General features: G+C 53.6%; 1 non-coding gene across 1 annotated transcript; it reads left to right on the top strand.

Moving 5' to 3' along the window:
- The first annotated feature begins 2,469 nt into the window (after positions 1–2,469).
- On the top strand, positions 2,470–2,633 carry LOC121853259. The gene has a single exon (XR_006086290.1). It is a non-coding gene; the product is annotated as a 5.8S ribosomal RNA (ribosomal RNA).
- Positions 2,634–6,813: the final 4,180 nt, after the last annotated feature.

Raw genomic sequence — 6,813 nt, 5'->3', positions numbered from 1 at the left:
GAGAAGGTGCAGGTTGATCTGATCATCTAGTTTATGGCTTTATGGCCAACGTAAGGTCCTCGCCCATTGCTCCTCGATTCGCCAGCAAAAGAGAAGAGGAGCGGATAAGGAGGAGATTCGCTTAACGTAAGTGTCCCTGCCCAATGTCGGCCAACCGCTGAGCCAAAGAGGAGCCGGATATGGAGGAGATTGGCACACACGGTGGTTGTTGCGCTGAGGATACAGGTAGAAGGTGTTAGATCTGATCATCTGCTTATGTTTCTGGCCAATGTAAGCGGTCCTCGCCCAGCCTTCGCTTTCTCAACTTCACTATTTTGCCGCCGGACAGGGTGCCGCCAGCAGCAGTTACCTGTTGATCCCGCCAGAGTCATATGCTTGTCTCAAAGATTACCATGCAAGTGAAGCATAAGCCGATTAACGAAACCGCAAATGGCCATTAAATCACATGATCCATTGATCTGTAAACCCAATTACTTGGATAACTGTGGCAATTCTAGAGCCAATACATGCAATTGGTCTCTGACCGCAAGGGAAGAGCGCATATTAGTTCAAAACTGGTCGGGCCCCGGTCCGTAACCCACCTGTGGTGAATCTGAATAACTTCGGCTGAGCGCACGGTCTCCGCACCGGCGCCGCTTCTTCAAGTGTCTGCCTTATCAGCTCTGATTGTAGGTTATGCGCCCACAATGGCTATAACGGGTAACGGGGAATCAGGGTTCGATTCCGGAGAGGAGCCTGAGAAACGGCTACCACATCTAAGGAAGGCAGCAGGCACGCAATTACCCACTCCGCACCGGGAGGTAGTGACGAAAAATAACGATGTGAGTCTCATCCGAGGCCTTAATCGAATGAGTACACTTTAAATCCTTTAACGAGTATCCATTGGAGGGCAGTCTAGTGCCAGCAGCCGCGAAATTCCAGCTCCAATAGCGCATAAAGTTGTTGCGTTAAAAAGCCAGAAGTTGATCTCAGTTCCCAATTGCACCGCCCTGCTTACTGTCACGCCCGAACAGCCGCCCCCGCCTGCTCGCACCGACGCTTGTCGAGGTCCCGAAAGGGCCGGAGAGTTTACCTTGAAAATAGAGTGCCCAGAGCAGGCTATTGAATGGCCCTAATGGTGACGCATGGAATAATGGAACAGGACCCGTTCTATCTTGTTATTTTCGAACCAGAGGTAACGACCAATCGAACAGGCCGCACATCAGAAATAGACGCTAGAGGAAATTTTGGACCGCCGCAAGACCTAACTACTCAAAGCATCGCCAATGATGCTTTCATTAATCAAGAACGAAAGTTGAGGTTCGGCGCATCATATATCGCCTAGTTCAACCACAAACCATGCCCTAACTCAACGATCCGCTGGCGATATTCCCATGACCCAACGGCAAAGCCCGGAAACCAAAGTCTTTGGGTTCCGGGAAGTAAGGTAAAAAGCTGAACTTAAAGGAATTGATTTGAAGGCACCACCAGGAGAGGAGCCTGCGCTTAATTTGACTCAACACGGAAACCCCACCAGGCCCAGACACCGAAGGATTGACAGATTGAGAGCTCTTCGATTCGGTAGGTGGTGGTGCATACGTTTAGTTGTGAGCCGATTGTCTGGTTAATTCCTATAACAACGAGACTCTGGCTCAGTAGTCGACTTGATCTCCAGAAAATGGTGTCCAGTTCAAACTTCTTCTTAGAGGGATAAGCGCAATTCTAGCCACACAGATTGAGCAATAACAGTCAATGCCCCTAGATGTTCTTGCAAGACGCTACACTGAAGGATCAACGAGTTTTCCTCCCGAAAGACAGGCAAACCGCTCAAAAGCCTTTCTTGATAGATTAGCCAGCAATTGTTTCCTATGAACGAGGAATTCTGTGCAGTGTAAGTCATCAGCTTGCGCTGACCACGCCCCCGTTCTTTGTACACCGCCTCGCCGCCATTACCGAATTGAATGATTTAGTGAGGCTCGACTGGCGCTTGGATTGTCGCCCCGCGTTCGCGAGGGTTTTGGGGTCGTCACCGAGCCAGGACGGAAAGATCCAAACTTGATCATTTAGAGGAAGTAAAAGTCGTATCAAGGTTTCCGGTGAACCTGCGGAAGGATCATTAACAGAGAAAGAGAACGGGGCGCTTCTAAAACTACTAATACTTCCTGATTTGGGCGTTCGGCTCTGTTTCAAGCAACCCAGCAGCTTAAAGAGGACAATCCTGCCCCCGCACTAAATAGGTACCACCACGCTAGGTGGACTACACTGGCGAAGACCGGAGGAGAGGACGATTTAGTTGACGGCAACAGTCTGCTTCCTTACTACCGACGAATAAGCCTCTTGACCCAAAAAGAGTGAAATTCAAGTGTCAAAAAACAACAACAAGCCGTCCGGCCAAACCCAAACCACAAACTTGGGCTATGTCTGTCAAACCCTTTCATTGAGACTCGACCTGTGATGGTTAGTCGCAAAAAGACCAAATGGCAAATACACAACTCTTAACGGGGGATCACTCGGCTCGTGGGTCGATGAAGACCGCAGCAAACTGCGTGTCGGTATGTGAATCGCAAGAATACCAGATACATCGACAAGTTGAACGCATATTGCGGCGGCGGCAGCCATATGAGCTTGTCGCCGCCACTCCTCTACGAGGGTCGGAAATATACATCCATCGGTTGCTGCGAGTTCGGTGCCTGCTGACTGTCTCCCGACACGAGGGTAACCCGAACCGAGCTTCCGCCTTGGGGTTTAATCGCCCGCGCCTTGCGCGAGGCGTGCCCTTAAAAACAAGCAAGCCTATCACTAGCAAGTCCATGGACTTGGCGCACCCACATTCAACCACAACAAAGCGACAGTTGTCGCCCTCGCAAATAACTGGAGGCGGCGCTCTTTTGCCTGCTGTCCACAGAGACACGAATGGCCGTCGGCCGCTCATGGCTGATGCTGCACATGTTCTAAGAGGCACTCCATCCCACGAAGAGGAAACGAAACCGGGTCGGATATTTTTTAAGTAAGCCCCGCCGGAATTTCGTCTATCACCTCGAAAAGAGTGCTTGGCATGCATTGCAGTGGAACCTAAATTGATGAGTGCGCCTGGGCCCGCAGTCTACCATGTAGTGGTGCAGGCAGAGAGATGAGAATGCTTGGGTGACGCCGTGCTCTTCCTCACGCGCTCCTCCACCCTCTCCCACGGTCAGACGCGGTGTGGCGTTCTCTTTGAGAGTTCGCCACGAGTCCACGTCTATCTCATGACTGGGAGGGAGGCAGGGGGAGTTCTCTCTAAACGCGTTAAAGACGGTGTTGCGCCTCATAACGGCGCTCGCCGGGATAGAGCACTAGTTCTGCAGCCGGAAAGGCCGCTCACGCCAATTAATACTGCGACTCTCGCTCTCTTTCTCCGGATAAACAAGTGCCACTGCTGTGGCATGCGGGAACGGGGAAAGAGGTCAAAGTTTAAGCAGCAAAGGTGCGGCCGAGTAAGGGCGGAACACGAGCGTATATGCATTAAAACTGTGTGTGTATATGACTCTGCGAGAGATGTTCTGCTGGAACACTTTTCCTATTGGCTATTTACCACTCAATGAGAAGGAACGGAGTCAGGGGTGGGAGTGCCGGCGCCATGGCCGCTGGTACCCCCGCGACAAGCCCCTCAAACCTTCCTGCCTGGTAATGTCGGTGGTGAAGAAAGTCGGTGGCAGAGCGTCTTCCGCTTCGTGGTTGGGAAACTTGTTCCCCCTAAGGATGATGAGACCACGATCGACCTCGTAGTAGGAGAGAGCTACCCGCCAAATTTAAGCATATTAATAAGCGGAGGAAAAGAAACCAACAGGGATTCCCTTAGTAAGGGCGACTGAACCGGGAAAAGCCCAGCGCATAACCTCGATGTCTTCGGGCACGAGGGGTGTTGCGTTTCAGAGGGTCCAGCACGCCGTCCCATACCGTCTAAGTCAAGCTTGAAAGCGGCCACTGCCCATGGAGGGTGACAGGCCCGTATGGCGGCGCCCGTGAGGGTACAGATGGGACGGTCGGAAAGGGCCTCTCTGTAGAGTCGGGTTGCTTGAAAGTGCAGCCCAAAGCGGGTGGTAAACTCCATCTAAGGCTAAATATGACCACGAGACCGATAGCGAACAAGTACCGTGAGGGAAAGTTGAAAAGAACTTTGAAGAGAGAGTTCAAGAGTACGTGAAACCGTTAAGAGCCAAACGGGTGGAAACTCGAAGGTCGAACTGTGGGGATTCAGCTCGTCGGCTGTCGGCTGGTGTTACACTGAGCGACCCTAAAAATGCTTGGCGCCCACCACGCTGGCGCCGGCGGCGACCAGAGTAGGTCACCGCACCTGTTGCCGGGGACGTCGAAGGCTCCGGTCGGACTGGTACCTCGCCGCCGACTCTCCTCAGCTCGTCTAGGGGAGACCCGCGAGACGGTAAACCACCGGTGTCCTGGCTGCACCAGACTGTCGCGAGAGCAGCTTCGCCGCCGCTCGCGGCGGTTTTGCTCGCGGTCAAAAGGTCGCAGATCCACCAATTCGCTCTTGAAACACGGACCAAGGAGTCTAACATGTGTGCAAGTCAACGGGCTCACTAAACCCAAAGGCGAAATGGTGACGGGCGCCCGGGCAGCTGCAATAACAGGCTCGCGCTCATTGGGCCCCATCCCCGATCGCTGCCCGCGGCCTCGCCACGCCACACTAAGCGGGTGAGATACTTTCCGCCCTGACGTTGCGTGGTGGAGGCTCCTCAGGGCGATGGTCGAAGTTTAATTTCTCATGGAGGGGGGCGAGGCCCGGACTCTGCCAAGACGCCGCGAAGCGTCCGCCCCGAAGCGGCCGCCGGTAACGGCGAGGCGCACTGGCAGGCCTGGCGGGCAGTCGGTGCGCCCAGCGAGCATATATGTTGGGGACCCCGAAGATGGTGGAACTATGCCTGGCCAGGATGAAGCCAGAGGAAACTCTGGTGGAGGTCCGTGAGCATTCTGACGTGCAAATCGATCGCCGAGCTAAGTATAGGGCGAAAAGACTAATCGAATCATCTAGAAGCTGGTTCCTCCTCAAGTTTCAGATAGCTGAACTCAAAGAGGGTGAATTTCATCCTGCAAGCTTAATGATTAGAGGTCTTGGGACGAAAACGTCTCAACCTATTTCAAACCTTTAAATGGGTAGATGTCGAAGCTTGTTTAGGATGAAGTTCACACTAATCTGAGTATCTAGTGGGCCACTTTTGGTAAGCAGAACTGGTGCCAGGATGAACCAACGTCGAAAGTTAAGGGGGCCTAAATGAATGCTCATTCAGATCCCATTGAAAGGCGTTGGTTGCTATAGACAGCAGGACGTGGCTATGGAAGTTGAATCCGCCAAGGAGTGGGGTGGTGGGGTCAACTCACCTGCCGGGCAACTAGCCCTGGGGTGGCGCGGCGGCCACATTCTCCTGACACCGACCGGCTGGCGACTACTGCCTTGCTCAAGGCGAGGTCTCGAAGCCCCGGTGAGTAGGAGGGTCGAGGGTGGCTTGGCGGGCCGGCCTGGAGCCGCCACTTGGTGCAGATCTTGCGGTAGTAGCAAATACTGAGAGAGACTTTGATGACTGAAGGAGAAGGGTCTCCATGTGAACATCAGTTGACATGGGTTGTCGCCTAAGCCCAGAAGTTAAGGTTTTTCCGATCCACGCTCGCAGGCAATGCAACACGAGCAGAGGAGAAGAAGAAAGGAACAACTACAACTAAGTAGTTCATCTATCTACCTCGGTCTTAAGTAACACAGTCTAAAGTGAAAGGCCAAAGGACGAGTGGCGAAAGGGAATACGTACTTATTCCGGGTGAACTGGTAGGCCTGAACCCCTAGCGTGGTGTGTGTGCGCCCTTGGGAATGCTACATGCCCGCTGCTGGGTCCTCAAGTAACCGAAAACCAAGCTCAAGGCTTCCACCGGCGTGGTCCGGAAAGAGTTCTTTTCGTTTACAAGTGCCGCGGTTCAGAAATTCCTCATTCAGAGAGAGGGCGTTGCAAGATCGGCAATGAGCGCCATGTTTGGCGGCGTCTCGGAAAAGCCACCGCCGTCCGTGAAAAATGCCAGGTGGTTATCCCGCAGGCATTGTCGAACTCGCAGCCCGGCGGGCGCTCTGCTTTCGGCCTGTGCGTATCTAAGGCATCTGGTCTCCCGGGGCAGCCCCTGGTCGATAGTATTCGGTCGCAGGTAAGGGAAGTCGGCACCAGGATCCAGAATCTCGATATGGCGATCGCTCTGAGGATCGGGCCAGTCGCCCAGCGGGAAGCTGGCCTGGGTTCGGGCGCAGACTCGCGAGGTGGACGGTAGGGGACGTGTTAGGGCAACCGCCGCGGTTCGTCCGGCGAGGATGATGTCGACATGCGCCTTCGGCGGGCGCGCTGCGGTTTAGCGCCTAAATCGAAGCTGACCGGCGACCGCCTCTTGAACGCGCGAAGCTGCGCGGGCGTTGTTTCGGTGTTCGCCGTCCCTCCAAAGCTCTTGTAGTAAGAGGTGCGGGAGGCGGGCCGTTCGGGTTCACTACAATCCCACTTTCGGCTGGCGCCCAGTGATCAACTCCAGAACTGGCACGACAGGGAATCCGGACTGTTCAATTAAAAACAAAAGCATTGCGATGGTCTTTGATGGATGTTGACGCTAATGTGATTTCTGCCCAGTGCCTGAATGTCAAAGTGAAAAAATTCAACCAAGCGCCGGTAAACGGCGAGTAACTATGACTCATAAGGTAAAGCCAAATGCCTCGTCATCTAATTAGTGACGCCAAGATGAATGGATTAACGAGATTCCCACTGTCCCATCTACTATCTAATAACCCACAGGCAGGGGAACGGCCTCACAAAA

The sequence above is a fragment of the Homarus americanus genome, unplaced genomic scaffold (genome assembly GCF_018991925.1).
Source record: "Homarus americanus isolate GMGI-L3 unplaced genomic scaffold, GMGI_Hamer_2.0 scaffold15244, whole genome shotgun sequence".
NCBI lineage: Eukaryota > Metazoa > Arthropoda > Malacostraca > Decapoda > Nephropidae > Homarus > Homarus americanus.
Note: the sequence above shows the minus strand (reverse complement) of the source record. Positions and strands in the feature narration are given on the sequence as shown.